This window comes from Musca vetustissima, unplaced genomic scaffold (assembly GCF_032173495.1).
Source record: "Musca vetustissima isolate MV318-11 ecotype Yass unplaced genomic scaffold, APGP_CSIRO_Mvet_v1 utg15787, whole genome shotgun sequence".
Taxonomy (NCBI): Eukaryota; Metazoa; Arthropoda; class Insecta; order Diptera; family Muscidae; genus Musca; species Musca vetustissima.
The window spans coordinates 77,285-96,525 of record NW_026887333.1 but is presented as its reverse complement, the minus strand read 5'-3'; the positions used below and the strand labels follow the sequence as shown (position 1 = coordinate 96,525).

Sequence of the window (19,241 nt, the reverse complement as noted above, 5' to 3'; positions counted from 1 at the left end):
GGAGCTATATTTAAATCTGAACCGATTTTCACGAAACTTCACGTACGACATTCTAGGCCAAATTCAGTAGGCTATGTCAAATTTCGTGCGAATCGAAAGATATTTAGGGACTTTGGCGCACCATTTACCTTAAATCGGACGAAAATATATATGGGAGCTATATCTAACCGATTTTTCCCAATTTCAATACGGTTCGGTTCTTGGTTCTTGGGCCAAACAAATGAGCTGTGCCAAATTTCATCCAAATCGGATGATAAATGCGACCTGTACTTTGTTTACAAGTTAACATTAACATTTACAGGACGGACATGCATAAATCGCCTCAGAATGTGATTCTTTGCATATTCTCAAAAGGAACCATGGGTCTATCTCGTTTCCTTTTGCCTGTTATACCACAGCGTGGTGAGGGGTATAAAACCAGGCGTCAACTATGTTTTACTATGGATAAACACAAGCCAACAATGTTTTTCTTATCAAAAACTATTCAGCAAAGTTTTTTTGATCCATACAAAAAAATACAATTCAGCATGTGTTCTATTGAACAGCTCTATTCAGCAATGTTTTTCTATTATTATATGTTCAATTAGGTTCGTTGTGTACAAATTCGTCCTAATCGACAAACTTTAGTTATTTGGTACACCATTTAGATGAAATCGGATGGAATTATATATGGAAGTTATATCTAAACCTGAACCGATTTCAATCCAATACGCTATGCAATATTTCATGTAAAGTGGACAAACATAGGCCCCTCGATGCACCATTTGCATAAAATGAGAAGAAAATATATATGGGAGATATATCTAAATCCGGACCGATTTCAACAAATTTTACTCTAGACTCAATTCAATACGCTATGTAAAATTAACCCAAAATTGCTAGAATTCCGTTTGCAACACCCCGAAATATTCACCGGAGACCTCCATAAATTATATATATTCTTGATCAGAATTAAATTCTATTTCGATTTATACATACATATGCGTCTGTTGAAATCACGATAAAGATCGTTATAATTAAGATAGAGCTCGCAAATTTTGCACAGCCTGGCTATTACTCCTGGGATGTTCCAATATTCGGCATTTACATTCGTTTTTAACGGAATTCGCTTTGTTCGTAACAATATCAATCATTTGTCCGTAACAAAAAATGATTGATATTGACCCAAGTTACGGGTTTGCCCCCTATAATGGTAACCCTTAATCTCTGTACTCAAAATTATATTGACCCAAATCGGTATTTTAGGAATTCTGGACACGTTACCGAATTGGCTGAAATTTGTATTATCATTGGATGTTAAATTTCACTGCCCAAAATGATAAGTATATTGTATAGCCCCATAAAACGCTAAACCCCTATAAGGTATTCATCTATCCTATCATAACATGAGTTTCTCCTAGGAGCCCCCGTATAAAAAGTTTGGCCGGGCGAACAACCTGATTTTCTTTAATTTGAGTTTTTGACAGTTAAACAGTTAAATATTTCCTTAAATTACTGATATAAGCTGATATTGAATAACTAGCATTAAAAAGGTATTTTGTCCAATTCAAGGATTTAGGAGGAGATATAAATAATAAGGGGAATACGCAGGCAATTTCTATGGCGAAATACGTATTTTTCCGTAAGGGACATATATCATTAGTATGCAAGTGCTATCTCTTTTGAAAACAGTTAAATATTTCCTTAAATTGTTGATATTGAATAACTACCATTAAAAATATATTTTGTTCACCGCTACGTTTTCTTTGTGCTTAAATCTATACACACTGATCCCCAGGTAAATGATTTATAGACCATGGTGGCGTATACATGTTGGTGCAACTCATACGCAGTGTCTTAGGAGGTCTGGTCAAGTATTTTTTATACACATAATTATTCAAATTGGAAACAGAAAACTATAACGATAATAGGAACAGAGGGACAAAAGGTGGTATATTGCTAGGCTCATAAAATTTTGATACTGAAAACTAAGAATAATATAATTAATTAATAAAGACATAATTAATTTAATATATTTTTTTTGTTTAATTTTAAAATTTGTTGTTTAAGCTAACTACATGCCATGGAATAAATTCATTTTGACTTAAAAAATAATTTTCAGTTCAACGTTGGTTGTTTAGTTGTTTAATAAGACAATAATTAGATCCGGAAATTTGGAAAAGCTTGGGATATATATACAAATAATTTGACTTTCGAATGTCACGAAGTGTCACAAACTGCTCTGACTAACTTAGAATATTCCTAAGGCACGAATAAAAGGTAACACAGAAATTAAAAAAAAAAAACATTCATACATTTTATTTCGAGTACCATATGGTAGCAGTTGGCAATTGTTAATGCTGTGGCTGCAGTTGCTTTTGTTGTATTGTTTTTGTTATTTTATTGTGGCAGTAGTGACATACATGGATTTTTTTGTGTTAAGGAAATGAAAGACAAACAATCTGAGCAATTTTTTGTTGTTAGTCCGATTGCACAGCAATCGAAAGTAAACAGGCCAGACAGACCGACAGACGGTCCCTTTTTGCAAAAAAAAACGAAACCAAAATAAAACTGAAATGAAAAGAATGCCCTTATAAGTCGTGGCTGTTGTACCTCTCTTGCCGTCTGACCCGATGAGTTGAGGGTATTTGTTGTTGTTTTTTTGCTTTGGCGTAACAGTTGTTTGGTCGTGTGTTATGTTGCGGTGACTATTTTTCAGCGATTTGTCAGTGGTTAGTTGCCACATTCACGTTTTAAGGTTTCACTTAAAATGTTCCCCATACACACACATAGCCGGCAGTAACAACAGCAACACCAGACAAATAGCTGTGTAATGATGATGCTATTATCCCAAAAAAAAAAAAAAAAAAAAAAAAACTGTGAAATAAGGAATCATAACTTAAATGTTTATTTATGACAAATCGAAGAGTTATATTTTGGAAAACAAAAAAAGAAACAACAACAAACAATGAAACAAAAATATGAGTAATACAGATGGATTAAATAATAGGGATTTTATTGTTCGATAGGCGACCATGCAACGATTTTTATATTAACAGAGAATGACTGAAAGTCCTTTAGGTATTTTAAAGAGCGATAGACGGAGGTCTCAAATAATAAATAAAAAGTTCTTTCCAGGATTCGAGGTGGATTATTGTTAGAAGTTATTCAACTTCATGGCCAAATTATTCATTTCTTTACTCCCGGTAGAAAAAAGGAGAGCAATAGAGGTAGAAGTGATAAGTGTGAACAGAATCAATCTGAAAGCTAACTAGCGCAAACAATTTAGTGAGTTAGGCAAACAGAGTGATGAAATCAAATCCGTTAATTACAATCCAATCTCAATTTCAGTGATGGAACCGAAATTGATGAATGGGATAAAATGTAGGCAGATGTCATTTCGAAATGTTTCAAAAAGTTAGATTTATTCCTGATATTTCAATACTAGATTTATTGAACCGATTTTTTTTTTAAATTTCCAACTTCGATTAAAGGCAATGTTGAATAACTCGGATAATTGGAAATAAAAATTCACTGAATATGGCCACTTTCAATTAAGCAGATTGGAAATTATAATAAATTGACCTTCATTTCCTCTGCATCCATTGGAGATTATTTTCGGAATGAAAACACATATCTTCTAGCTGTGTACTGACCAAAGAGGTGAAAGTTTAGATCATACATTAACTCATTGACAGTTTTCCCTTATTTGTTGGACTTCCGAAGGTCCTTCGATGTTGACATGGGTGTATATATGCGTCAAATAATGTAACTTTTTACAATTTTCAGTTCATATTTCGACAGGTATTAACTGTTATTATATAATGTTTAACGAAAACAGTAAGACAGTGCCTAATTTTTTGTCGATATATTAGATTGGGGAAAAAGAAATCCATTATTATAACCTTCACCACACTGTGGTACAGGGTATTATGTCTTTGTGCATATGTTTGTAACAGGCAAAAGGAAACGAGGTAGACACATGGTTCCTTTTGAGAAAATGCATAGAATTACTTTCTGAGTCGATTTACGCATGTCCGTCCGTCTGTAGATGTTAAATTGTAAACAAAGTCAGGTCGCATTTATCATCCGATTTGGATGAAATTTGGCACAAGTCACTTATTTGACCCAAGGACGAACCCTATTGAAATTGGGAAAAATCGGTTCAGATTTAGATATAGCTCCCATATATATTTTGCAAAATAATAATTTTGGTTATTACGTGTCATTATCTGTTTTCATGGACATAACAATTGTGTAAAATTGATAAAAGTTATTAAAGGTATGTTTTAGTTTCAAAAAAAAAAAAAAAAAGACAATATTTCGTGTTAATTCGAGCATATTAAAGTCCAAAGTTTTTTCTAATTTTAGAATTAAAATTAGTATATATTGCAGCTGCATGTAGGTTGCTTATTAATTGATCATTGGAATATGCTTGACAACTTTATCAGGGGCAGCTACGGGCCTATACACGCCAAAACCGCTGAACAGATCTTAATGAGATTTACACTGTATATCGAGACATGCCCTGTCCTATATAAGGTCCAGTACTATATAAGGTCCAGAATGATGTGTGCCAAGTTGCATGAAAATCGGTTCAGATTTAGATATAGCTCCCATATATAGTTTCGTCTGATTTAAGGTAAATGGTGCACCAAAGTCCCTATATACCTTTCGATTTGCATAAAATTTGGCATAGCGTACTGAATTAAGTCTGGAATGATGTATGCTATGTTTCGAGAAAATCGGTTCAGATTTATATATAGCTCCCATATATAGTTTCGTCCGATTTAAGGTAAATGGTTCACCAAAGTCCCTATATATCATTAGATTTTCACGAAATTTGGCTTAGAGTACTATATAATGTCCAGAATGATGTGTGCCAAGTTGCAAGAAAATCGGTTCAGATTTAGATATAGCTCCCATATATAGTTTCGTCCGATTTAAGGTAAATGGTGCACCAATGTTCCTATATATCATTCGAAATCGGTTCAGATTTAGATATAGCTCCAATATATATTTTCTTCGGATTTAATGTAATTGTGCACTAAAGACCCAAAGATTGTCCGACCCGCACACAATTTTGTACAATGTATTGAAGTTACTATAACCTTTCGTGTGTCAAGTTTTCTTGAAATTGGTTCAGATTTACATATAGCTCTTATAGATACTTTCGTCCGATTTTAAGTAAATGGTGTACTAAAAACTCATAGCTAGGCCGATTGGCAAAACGTCCTGAAATTAATATAAATTAATCTCGGGCAAGTTTTGTTGAAATCGGTTCAGATTTAGATATAGCATAGCTTCCATATATAATTTCGACCTATTCATGTTGATTGTAAACCAAATAATCAATGGGTGCCTGACTGATATAACATTTTAAATAGGGAAGCATACTAAATAGCGTGCGTAAAGTTTGCTTAAAATCTATTTACAAAGTATGGAATAGATTGCAGAATGGCATGTGTAAGGATTGATGTTAGTCGGTTTACTTAGAGATAAAGATCACATTTTAAGGTTCTTTCAATTACATTTCAATGTTCCTTCGAAAAGACGACATCTGTAAAGATACATATATGTAGATTATCCCCAAAGTGGTGAAGGGTATCATATAGTCGGCCCAGTCCGACTTTACTACTTTCCTTACTGGTTTTTTATATGAAATATAAGACTTTATTTAACATGCTTTGGGGTGTCCGATTTGGTGGAAATATGTATAGTTTTGTTGTATGATTTCTTTCCATTTTAAAGGTAACTTCATAATGCCGATTTGGTGGAAATATGTATAGTTTTGTTGTATGATTTGTTTCCATTTTAAAGGTAACTTCATAATGCCTCTCTCACAGAAGTCCTGCTCTCTATTTGCAAAAACTATAGTAGTCGATTTTCACAATCCTCCCTTTAGCGTTTGGCCATATGAAAGTAACTCATAATAAATAATCCCTTTCCAGTCCCACCAAATGCATAGCAGAATCTTACTGGCCGTTAGCCCTGGTTTCGTCACCGTTTGAGGTGCTTCATCGCTCTTTGACCGCGATCGTTTTCGCACGGAGTTATCGTATGTGATAGATTTTTCATCTCCAGTCACCATCTGTTTAAGTAATGGGTCTATCTCATTCCTTTTGGCCATGGCTTCGCAGGTGGAAATTCTATCCTTCCTATTTTTTCTGTTAATTGGTGTGGCACCTAAATATCGAGCTTTGTGTAAATGGTTTAATACAGTGTTATGGTCGATTTTTAGCTCTTGAGATGATGTTACGACTTCTAACATGCCGGTCAACTTCGATCATTTCTCCGATTTTTTGTGGATTTCTTTTTCCCTAACCTAATATTAAAAAACTTTTAAAATCTAATCGTTTCTGCCATTGTGGCGTATAAGTGGGGTTGTAAATTATACGCACTGTCGTCCAAAATAATTTATTTGTTGGCCATAGTGGAACACACATGTGAGCGAAAGTTATACGAACTATGTTTTTAAAAAACTTATTAGAAGTGCGCATTTGCGTATATATTTTTGAATCCATTTATGGTAATGAGATGGTTCTTCGAATGAATAGGATTGGCCGAAGCCGGCTTGGTTTTTTATAGACATAGACAAACTTTTTGTTTCGTATGTGGTTTAAGCAGATCCGTAGCATGAAGCTGCGAATACTTGTATAAGAATGCTTATGACTGAGAGTGTCCCTTTTGAACCCATATATACTTTTGTTGAACGAAATTCTTATTAGATTTTCGAAAAAGAAGCCTTTTCACCAAGTCGCCAAACCGGTACAAAGATCGGGTTCACTATCCGGAAATCGGGTTGAAAATTTAGAAATTAATATCTGCCTCCCACAGAGAAATGTTACTAACGTGTTTGGCATAATGAAATATATTTATGGTAATTATTTCATAGGAATCCGATACCAATAAATATTTCTTGTCATTGGGGACCTTATCTTATAACCGAAATTTCATCGTCAAATCGTCATCGTCAAATTTTAGAATAAGTTTAGATTTGTTCGAATTGGTCACCTTTGGCGCGAATTATGGCCTTCAAACGGCCAATGAAACCATCACACGCTGTCCGATTTGGCCCATTCCCGGCAAAGCGCTTGCTTGAGGTGATCGACACTTTGGTATTTTTTAGTGCCAACCATGCTTTCCAAAATACTCCAGAAACAATAGTCCAACGGATTAGTATCAGGAGATGTTGGTGGCCATTGTCCGCTGGAAATGAAGCGACGAACCTCATTTTGTAACCATTCTTGGGTGGCGCGTGCTGAGTGCGATGGTGCTGAGTTCTGTTGGAATGTCCAATGTCTGCGGCCAAAATGTTTGCGTGCCCAAAGCTTTAATACACCCTCCAGGCTTTAATACACCCTCCAATACGAGCGAAGAGCTACTATCGGCTGTTATGGCGGTTTACAACATCACCATTGCCGGCGCTTGAGTTTTGGTGGCCAACCGAAGGTTCACATTTTCAGCTGACCTCTTTGGCAAGTAAACAAGATCATTTTGTTTGTTTAAAACTGCTGCACAACGATTGTTTTCTCATCGAAGAAAATTCAGCAGTTCATCACTTACGACCATGCTCTTTTCAGTCTATTTTCTTTCTGTTCCATCACGAATAACTTTTTTCTGGAAAATTCTTACCAAAATGCTTATGTACGCTTGTAAACAATATAATGACCTGTCACTGGAAAAATTTTAACAGCTTTCGGACGAGTGGCTTAGAAATGACAGCAGTCTGAAGTTGGTTGCAGTTTTTTCATCTCGCCCTGTATATGGAAAAATACCAAAAGATGAACCCGTACCTATAATTCTACAAACATAGTGTAGGAATTAGCGAATATTTGTGGCTATCATTATATGAGGGCTATGCCTAATTAGTGACCGATATATGTCAATTTCGCACCCAATATTTTAGTTATGTATCTCAATTCTTCCGTTCAGGAATTATCATTATATCGATGATATTCCTGAATGCCTGTCGATATACATTAAATTACTAATTTCAGAAATAATGATGGATATTTTTCCTAAACACACCAAAAAGTGGACCGATATTGACGACGCACGGTAGGATGGAACATCCCCAAAATACTGCAATTTAGAGGTTACAGTTATATAAGGCCATAACCACAGGTTTTATATAGTTCATTCTCGAACCTCACGTTCTAATTTTTTTTATCTCGATATCCTCCGCAGGTAGAATGATTGCAAAAAAGTATTAGAATCCAACCCAAAACGCAGAACAAATCAGATAACTATTTTAATATTAAAAGGGGGTTATATAGGGACTACCCCAAAAAGGGGGCGAAACGTGGACCGATAAAGCCCATCTTCGAACTTGACCTGCCTGCAGACAAAAGACCCTATGCCAAATTTTGGCAATCTATATCAATTCGTTTAGAGGCTAGAGTGAAATGATTATTTCGATGCGTTACAAACGGAAAAACAAAACTAATATACCCTCCATACTATGGTGGATGGTATAAAAATGTGAAAAAATTGGGGCGTATACGTGTGGTTGTAAATCATACGCACTGAAGTCCACATAATTTATTTGTAGGTCAAATAAGTTATTTTGTAGAGGCGAATTTGCCCTTTTGGGTTCTTAATATACCCACCCCCTAGCTACATTGTGTTTCAAAGTGAACAGATGGAGCTTTAAATCTATACAAAAGAACTGATGTTTTCTATGAATAAAATATTTCTAGAATGTTTTGCAAGAACTGTTTGGAGTATTCTATAAAAAAATTCCGCAATCTCAGGGCCCCTCAGGAGAATGTACATCAGAATAAAATGTTATGCCGATTTACGCATGTCCAACTGTCTGTCTGTTTGGTATTGTAAATGGCATATATCGGCCCACGTTGTGATGTAGCCCCCATATAAAGGCAACCCCCAAATTTCGGATTTTGAGCATTTTGGATACGTTTTTCAACCTGTAATTTTGTATTTTGGGTTTTAATTTAGTAGCACATTTTGTGTTCTCATAGGCTCTTTAATCTCACTACCAAAAATATCAATATTGATCCCCGTTTTTTATGGCCCCTTAAGACTTTCACTAGGTCTCCCGAAGATATGGAACTTTTCTTATTAATAAGTATTTAGTATTATATATTTTGTAAATAATCAGAGATCGGTTTTTTATAATTAATTGGTATATAGACATTATACCTTTCTTTAAAATAGTATTTTCTCCAATAACCCTTTAAACTAAACCAAATTTCCAATAACCTTAAATATATTCAAATGTATTATCTACCATCGTTTTGATCGAAAAATTTGGGTAATACCTTCAAAATATCTAAAATAAGGTTGTTTCAGTCATGCTAAAACAAGGATCTAATTAAGCAAAAACCGAAATGCGGATAGGAGCTTCAGCGCCATTAAAATTGGCGGATCCGAAACTGTACTGACAATTTTCTCTTTAGAAGATTTATTGTGTAAATGAACCATTGTCCGAATTTTACGGAATATCAGTTTTTTTCATCTTCTAAAGAACAACATAAAACCTATGGTTTTTGTTGTCATCATATTTTACATAAATTCTATGCGATAAGACAATCTGATGAATGTTGAAATGTCACTGCACAGCAGTCATTCTTCCATTTTTTGCCTGGTGCAACTGCAACACTGAACCACATAGATCATTTGGTCTAACTACCGAATAACTACTGGAATCCTCGGGAGCAGCCATAAAATAAGCATGCGAAGCATTTTCTTTCTTTCATCCAACCATCCGTCCATCCATCCATTCAACGTTCATCAAATGCTCAAAGCTTCGCATTCAAATTGTTTTGCAAAGCCACCACAGCCTATTCGCACAAATCACTTTTGTGCAACATTAAAGTGACACAAAGTTTATCGTTTGCCTGACGTTTGCTCGACATAATTGCCAAGTGCATAGCTTAAGTTGTAGCGACATAATACATGGTGAGCTTGCTCTAACTGGGCTGTGAGATCCATGTAGTTACATCAGGTGTATGTACGTACAATGGTGAATGGTGGTTGGTTGGCTGACTGGCTGGCTGGCGAGTTGTTACGACAAAAGTGAGTACATCTTATTCGGCGCCAAAATTGTTTGCCACACAGGCCATAAAAATGTTTCCACTACAATTTCCATTTCAATTGAACTGAACACCAAAAACCTTACCCAGCTGCCCCGATCAGTTGTCGGAGAGATCCAAATACGCGCCGCCGTAAACCTCCTTAAACGTACTGAAATCAAAGAAAACAGTTTAACTACTCGCTCAGTCACTCACTCACTCACTCACTCACTCACTCACTCAGCTAGTCAGTTTGCCACTAACTCACGAAGATTTTGGCAGCATAGCTTTTAGGTGGCCAAACCAAAAAATGGGCGAATGAGTGATAGTCAAACTTGGAGTGTAGCAAAGTGAGCGTTTCTGTGTTTTTGGATTGGGCTGGCTTCAACTGTCGTTCGGTGCAAAAAACGGGCAGTGTAAAATATTAATTAAAATTATGGCCGGGAGGTAATGAGAATGTGTTTTTATTGCGTTTGCCAGTGGTTACACGCTTAAGAGGCAATATATTACATGTGTGTGAGTCTTGTAAATAGTCTCTGTATAATAAACTCACACATACGCGAAACTCTTCGTGTGCTAGTAAATTATTTTGTAATGAGTCCAAGTCTTGTCTTGTGAGTGGGGACAACCCCCTTTTTCATTTTTTTATTCGTTCGCCCGTTTGTTTGTTTGCGAAATGCGGAATTTATCGGAATATCGTGCTGTTGCATTTTGTATTTGGGTGGCAACTACTCTTATTGAAATAGCATGCCTCCATTCATATGTGCTGGCTGTGTGGCACGAAAGAAGGTTTACATTTTCCAATTTAATAGGGAAAACATCTTAATTGCTTTTTCCCATAGTTGTTGTTATTGGTGTAGACTTATATAGGTATTTTGTAGCGATGTGGAGTAACCGAAAACGTGGCTTAATTAAACATGGCAATGTCGAAGAAATATGAGTTATATTTTATGTACATTGGGAAAAGTCAAATGGTATAAGAATAGGAGGAAAATAAGAAAACAATTTTGTTACCTTAATTTCAGAATTTTGAAAGTGCTTGAAAGTGCTCGATATGCACGAAATTTTGGCACAGCGTATTGAATTAAATCTGGAATAAAGTGTGTTAAGTTTCGTGAAAATCGCCCGATTTAAGGTAAATGGTGCGTCAGAGTCCCTAAATATCTTTCGATTTGCACGAAATTTGGCGTAGAGTACTAAATTAAGTCTAGAATGATGCGTGGTAAGTTTCGTGGAAATCGGTTTAGATTTAGATATAGCTCCCATATATATTTTCGTCCCCTTTAATATAAATAGTGACCATAGATCCCTACATATCTTTCGATTTGCACGAAATTTGGTATAGCGCACTGAATTAAGTCTAGAATGATGTGTGCTAAGTTTCGTGAAAATAGGTTAAGATTTAGATATAGCTCCCATATATATTTTCATCCCATTCAAGTTCAATTTCATGTCAATGTTCTTTCGAAAAAAATGACGCCTGTTAGGAGACTATGTAGAATATACCCAAAGTGGTGTAGGGTATCATACAGTCGACCCGGTCCGACTTTACAATTTTCATTACTGGCTTTGTTTGAAATTGATGCATATGAAGACATAACTTCCATATGTATTTCGAACGGGTCTCTGATTGAGAATAAATTTTGAACAGTGCGGCATACCGAATATATATCATATATATCAAATTTGCTATAAATCGATTTCCATAAATTTGCCCCATTGTACGCAAACGACTCTAAAACTGTCTGAATGATATGAAATTCAGCATAGATTGCAGAATGGCAAGTGTATGAATTGATGTTAGTCTGTTCACATATAGATGAAGATCAGATATATAAGTTCCTTCAATTTCATGTCAATGTTCCTTCGAAAGAACATTGTTAGGAGACATATGTAGAATATACCAAAAGAGGTGAATGGTATCATATAGTCGGAAATATATTATTTTTAATGTATACCAGTAGAGAGCAGCAAATACCTCCATATTAAAGAGAGCTTTTATCTATAAAAAACTGTTTTTATGGAAAGGCTGATAGGTAATTTTCCTTAGAATATATGTTTATGAACAAGACCTATCATACCATACTAAGAGGCTTCACGAGGGAATCCTATATATTCAGGGCGAAGAAATAATTTACTAACTATGAAAGTCTTCATGAAGAATGTTCTGACAAAAGTAGGCCAATATAAAGACCTTCAAACTAGGGAAAAAGTCAGGAATATTCTTAGATCAATAGATTAGTTCAAGAAAAGTCTTATCTGTATTTTATTAGGAAATTTCATGATCGACATTCTAGTAGGTCACTGTTTGAGCCTACAGATATTCAATTTCTTTTATAAATGATTCTAACTTCTTTATTTTGATTTAGATGTTTTTTCATATGTTTAACAAGGTATCAAAACAATAAAACCCTTCTGCCTCATATTTTCCATGACAAGTGGATGACAATGAGTTTCACTATAAAAGCTTATTTAACAATTAAAAGATTACACTCTCACTCTCATGCACACACACACACACTCATTCACAATCTCCACCTTCTTCTCTTGTTTATTTAGTGATTGTGCAGTCAGTGAATGTCATTATGTTGATCCTTGACTTTGCCGCAGGATGTAAAAGCAATTTAATGCTTAGACACCGATTTGGCAAAACATAGTGGGCACGTGGGCGTACTGTGTGGTTATTCTCCCAAAGTGCAGCCAGCAAAACAAACAATTTGCACACAATTTCCGTAAATTGTTTATTTAGCCTGACTTGAAGAGCTGTTGTCTTGTATTTAGCCAGTTATGGAGTTGGAGTGTTTAGGCAACAACAGCAACCACGATACAGAGGTATTCCAATCTCTGTGTGAGAGTGTGGGCGCGGAGGGACAAATGGCCAAATAACATTTATTCTCAGGCGAGAGTTGAAAGTTGGAAGAAGAAATGTAGAATTGTCATTTTAGCAAATTTCTAATGTTCTGCTATTGTAATGTTTCACCGTCCGTCTGTCTGGTTAGCATAGATGAGATGCTAAGCATGTGGGACAAAATCCAATTCCACTTTTGCATTAAATGCCACACAAAGTATATATGTGTGCCAAGTGTCTAGAAATCCTACTCTGTGATATCAGAGAGATCCAGCAGAGGCTAACATGGTTTATATTAAATGCTAACAAACTGAACAAAATCCAGCCATGGCTAACAAGTGCCGTTTAGAAGGTGTCCGTGTGTTGTGTGTAAGCCACTATGGATGGCATTTAGCAGCAGAACCACCGTTGTCTGTTTGCCAAAGTCAACTATCAACACGCTTGTGTGTTGATGTTGGGCCCACACAGGCACGTGTTTTACCATTCCAACTAACCAACCATCTAGCCAGCCAGCTAGCCAACCAGCCATTTAACCATTCTCATGCGAATGTCAATCAGCACTTGTTTATTTGTCTTTTAACCCGTCCATGTCCAGATTTGTCGACATTGCCACCACCCGCTTTCCATGGACACATACGTACATGTTGTACGTTTGTTTGTTGGACTGTCTGTATGTATGTTGTTGTATGTCTATTTGTGGTTTATGTACTTGGTTGCGTTTTCTCTGTCTCTCTGTGGTTTTGTTTTGTTTCTCCTTCTTGGCAATTTGCATAATAAAATGCTTGTTTGTTGCGTTCTTTCGTTGTTACAATTCCCAAATCATCTTTACCTTGAGACGATTTTTTCTATTTATTTGGTTGTACTTGAAATGGGATGCACTGTGGGCTTGAAATAAGAAATGTTGAAAAATCTGGAGCAGCAGTTTTTACTATCCGAGAGAAAATTTTTTTGAATAATGTTGTAAGTTATGTAGAATCTCACCGGCAGATACCATCCTGCAGTGGCGTAAAGACTAAGCAGAGATATAAAGACAACGCAGAGGTGGTGTAAAGACTACGCAGAGGCAGAGGTTAAATGGTAGGTAAATATCCATTCCATGTTTTGATTTTCAACACCTTTTCTGATAGTTTCAGCAACTTTCATTATATAGAGATAGTTCTGGTTCCAAATTTTGACACGTTTCTCTGGGAGTATATAGCTATCGTATGAACTAGGAACTTTCTTCTTAAAGAACTTTCTTATAAGTTAAATTAGTATGCGGTCAAAAACAGGCGAATTTCAAAAAAAAATTCAAAGTTTCGCAATTTTCTTATTTTTTAAGCAGAGCTCGTCACTAGGATATTAGAGCTAGCTTCGCAGCCCGAAGTCGATGGATTCTCGTGGCAGTCTCATTCAACATTGTATTGGCATTGATTTCTCTTTATGTCAGCCGACGGAAAGCTTTGTTTTTGCGGGTTAGAGCTCATATATATATATATATATATCTCAGACAATGCTAATGAGGGTATATAATATTTGATACGACAAAAATGTGTCACATTAAAATATTGGTACAAAATCAGTTTCATTCAATTTGTAGTAGATTTAGAAATATCCTTCTCTCACAATGATATGTCAAGATTCGAGTTAGTGCTTAGACTCTCATAGTGGTGTGGTGAATTTTTCTCATTAGTCTAGAATTTTTTTATGGAAATAGATGGATTTCGGCGGTGATCGCTAGCTTTTAAACCTAATACACACAATATGCAAGTTTAACACATATCTATGTAGATAATCTATGTAGATAAAACTTGACCGAGAATCTTCATAATATACTACAACAATGTATGTTTTTTCTTCTCTCCAGAGTTGGCAATATCAGACCCGACCATCCGGAGACCTTATTTGTTATAGTCAAAGGTTTTCTTCTGTACAAGGTTCAAGAATTAGCCCGATGTGTATATTTCCCTTGATTAATTTTTCCGACAGAGCCATTGTTGTCGTCTCACTCCGATGGAGGTTTATTTGGATGACCTCAAACAATTTTCTTGAGAGTCAGTCACCTTCTCCACGCTTCCCCCACTTTTCCTGCTAGGCTGTTGCGGTTCTTGCCTTCCCAATCAGAAAGTAGACTGCGTTGAACACGTATTGCGTATTCGTTCTGTTATCTATGGAAGATTTCCTACTTCTGTCCTCAGAATAAAATTCTATGTCGATTTCTGTCCGCCTGTCTGTCTGTTTGTCCGTCTGCCTGTATGTCTGTTGTAAGCACGATAGAGATGACAATATTTGTGATAGAGCTTTGAAATTTTGCATGGAAATTCTGGCATTGGTATTACTCATAGGATGGTTGGTATTGGAAATGGGTTATATAGGGTTATTTTGGTTACTAGTATGGTAGTAAACTTTCCTGCTAAAAATTCTCAATATTGGTACATCTTGGGCATGTTTTAAACCAATTTGGGAGCAATTTAATATTTTGGATTTTTATCTCCCTACCAAAAATAATCAATATTGGCCCAAGTGGCAAAATCTTCCTACCAAAAATTATATATGTCAGTTTAAGGTTTGGTACAGCTCCCATTGGACTGTACCATCCCATTTTCGGTATTTTGAAGATTTTAGCCGCATATTTCAATTTGGTATAGAGGGTTCCGGAAGGCTGTTAGAAACACCTTTTTACATAAGATAGTATCCATGTAAATGTCCCGAACAACTAAAGGAATTTTGAATGCACCTGACCTGGTGAAGGGTTAACGATTTTATACTTGTTTTTTATACTTACTTTTTTTACTGTCGTGAAATCGCTGCCTCAACCTCTAACGATGATTGTTGCTGTTTACAATTGAGAAATGACTATTTTTCGCAACAGCTTATGTTCAGGACTCAAGAACTCAAATTGAAGCATTAAGGGGACCTCACATTCTCGGTGTTAAAAAATTTAATTTAGTTTTTGGATTTAATTCGAATCTACATTCAGGAATGTCCCTACAAAATTTCAAGTGAAAATCTCAAGAACTTTTGAAGATATAGCCGATTTATTGTGTCAGCATCAAGTGATGGCAAGAGCGATTCTTAAACTTTAAACGCATTTTTCTCAAGGCGGGCACCATAACTCAAAAAGTAATAATCCAATCGGTTCCAAATTTTGACACGTTTCTCTGGGAGTATATAGCTATCGTATGAACTAGGAACTTTCTTCTTAAAGAACTTTCTTATAAGTTAACTTAGTATGCGGTCAAAAACAGGCGAATTTCAAAAAAAAATTCAAAGTTTCGCAATTTTCTTATTTTTTAAGCAGAGCTCGTCACTAGGATATTAGAGCTAGCTTCGCAGCCCGAAGTCGATGGATTCTCGTGGCAGTTTCATTCAACATTGTATTGGGATTGATTTATCTTTATGTCAGCCGACGGAAAGCTTTGTTTTTGCGGGTTGGAGCTCATATATATATATATATATTTCCGTCCGAGTCATAATGTATGTAAGCTAATCTCCTATCGTTTAATAGTCTTCCATACCACTGTGCCCATCACCCAACCATGTTTACAACAGGTACCTGTTTCTAGTGACCACTAATGTTTGCTATGCTATTTTATGATTTATGACGCACTTTTTCTGTAGCACAAATAGCACAAGAATAACACTCTCAGTGCTATGCTTTTAGTGTTTTCAATTGTTTTATTTCGTTTTACGTTTTGTGGCCAAGTCAGAGTGGTCAACCCTCGTATGGTAATTTGTGGCCATTGTATGCAGATCAGTGTTGTTGTTGTTTCACCAAAAATGGCCAAACGAAAGAAAAATAGAAAAACAAAAAACATTCAGTCCGATAGCAGTAGTGTGCCGCGGCTGCTGCCACATCGTTAACACCTTGAAATGATTCAGTTCAATTTTATTTTGTAACAAATTAGCGTTCGAAATATTTTCGAGAGATTTTGTTTTTTGGAGGGGACAACAAAAGCATTTGTCCATCTGTCGGCCAAAGAAATATTATTTCCTAGATATGTATCATCGTCATCAGTAACAGCAGCAGTTTTCCGTTTGAGAGACTGAAACTAGTCATTCTATCTGTCCATCTAGGCATGTGCTGCAATTTTAACGAGAGTGTAGTGAACCGAAAAAATGTGTTGCTGTGATAACATGATCGATGTTCATCATTATTTTTGGGAAGCACTCTATAGCAGGCATTTGCCTCATAGAGATCAATTTGTCTTTATAAAGGCCAATTGGTCTGTATAGAGAATAGAGGTCTTTATAAAGACCAAGTGATCTGTATGGAGACCACAGGTCTTTATAAATAACAATCGTTCTGTGCGGAGACCTCAGGCATTTATAAAGGTCCATAGGACTTTATATAGACCAATTGGTCTGTATAGAGACCATAGGTCTTTATATAGACCAATTGGTCTGTATAGAGACCATAGGTCTTTATATAGACCAAATGGTCTGTATAGAGACCATAGGTCTTTATATAGACCAATTGGTCTGTATAGAGACCATAGGTCTTTATATAGACCAATTGGTCTGTATAGAGACCATAGGTCTTTATATAGACCAATTGGTCTGTATAGAGACCATAGGTCTTTATATAGACCAATTGGTCTGTATAGAGACCATAGGTCTTTATATAGACCAATTGGTCTGTATAGAGACCATAGGTCTTTATATAGACCAATTGGTCTGTATAGAGACCATAGGTCTTTATATAGACCAATTGGTCTGTATAGAGACCATAGGTCTTTATATAGACCAATTGGTCTGTATAGAGACCATAGGTCTTTATATAGACCAATTGGTCTGTATAGAGACCATAGGTCTTTATATAGACCAATTGGTCTGTATATAGACCATAGGTCTTTATATAGACCAATTGGTCTGTATAGAGACCATAGGTCTTTATATAGACCAATTGGTCTGTATAGAGACCATAGGTCTTTATATAGACCAATTGGTCTGTATAGAGACCATAGGTCTTTATATAGACCAATTGGTCTGTATAGAGACCATAGGTCTTTATATAGACCAATTGGTCTGTATAGAGACCATAGGTCTTTATATAGACCAATTGGTCTGTATAGAGACCATAGGTCTTTATATAGACCAATTGGTCTGTATAGAGACCATAGGTCTTTATATAGACCAATTGGTCTGTATACAGACCATAGGTCTTTATATAGACCAATTGGTCTGTATAGAGACCATAGGTCTTTATATAGACCAATTGGTCTGAATAGAGACCATAGGTCTTTATATAGACCAATTGGTCTGTATAGAGACCATAGGTCTTTATATAGACCAATTGGTCTGTATAGAGACCATAGGTCTTTATATAGACCAATTGGTCTGTATAGAGACCATAGGTCTTTATATAGACCAATTGGTCTGTATAGAGACCATAGGTCTTTATATAGACCAATTGGTCTGTATAGAGACCATAGGTCTTTATAGAGACCAATTGGTCTGTATAGAGACCAATTGGTCTGTATAGAGACCACAGGTCTTTATATAGACCAATTGGTCTGTATAGAGACCATAGGTCTTTATATAGACCAATTGGTCTGTATAGAGACCATAGGTCTTTATATAGACCAATTGGTCTGTATAGAGACCATAGGTCTTTATATAGACCAATTGGTCTGTATAGAGACCATAGGACTTTATATAGACCACTTGGTCTGTATAGAGACCACAGGTCTTTATATAGACCAATTGGTCTGTATAGAGACCACAGGTCTTTATATAGACCAATTGGTCTGTATAGAGACCATAGGCCTTTATATAGACCAATTGCTCTGTATAGAGACCATAGGTCTTTATATAGACCAATTGGTCTGTATAGAGACCATAGGTCTTTATATAGACCAATTGGTCTGTATAGAGACCATAGGTCTTTATATAGACCAATTGGTGTGTATAGAGACCATAGGTCTTTATATAGACCATATGGTCTGTATAGAGACCATAGGACTTTATATTCACCAATTGGGTTGAATATAGACCATAGGTATTTAGATAGACCAATTGGTCTGTATAGAGACGATAGGTCTTTATATAGACCAATTGGGATGTATATATACCATATGTATTTATAAAGACCTATTGGTCTTTTTTTAAGCGGCTATCTAGTTCGTCTTAGCCAACCCTGTTCCAAAATATTCCTTGTTGAATTTTTTGTTTCAGTTTTTTCTCATTTCATTGGTTACCACTTGTGGGGAATGTAACCACTCTGGCACCTTGACACCTTCAAAATTGTTCTGAGCTTATTTTTCCGTTTTATTTTTTGCTTAATTTTTTGCCAATTGCCGTTTGGCCATTTGGTCGGCCGCTTACCTTTGTTTAGAAGTCATTCACAGTGGGATACATGCCACCATGGATTACAAAGGTTAGCTGGAATTGTTGTA

General features: G+C 35.9%; 1 long non-coding RNA gene across 1 annotated transcript; it reads right to left on the bottom strand.

Annotated features, from left to right (window-relative positions):
- Positions 1–7,211: 7,211 nt before the first annotated feature.
- On the bottom strand, positions 7,212–7,756 carry LOC133334904 (uncharacterized). The gene is made up of 2 exons (XR_009754505.1): positions 7,674–7,756; positions 7,212–7,341 (listed from the first exon to the last, which is right to left on the bottom strand). It is a non-coding gene; the product is annotated as an uncharacterized LOC133334904 (long non-coding RNA).
- Positions 7,757–19,241: the final 11,485 nt, after the last annotated feature.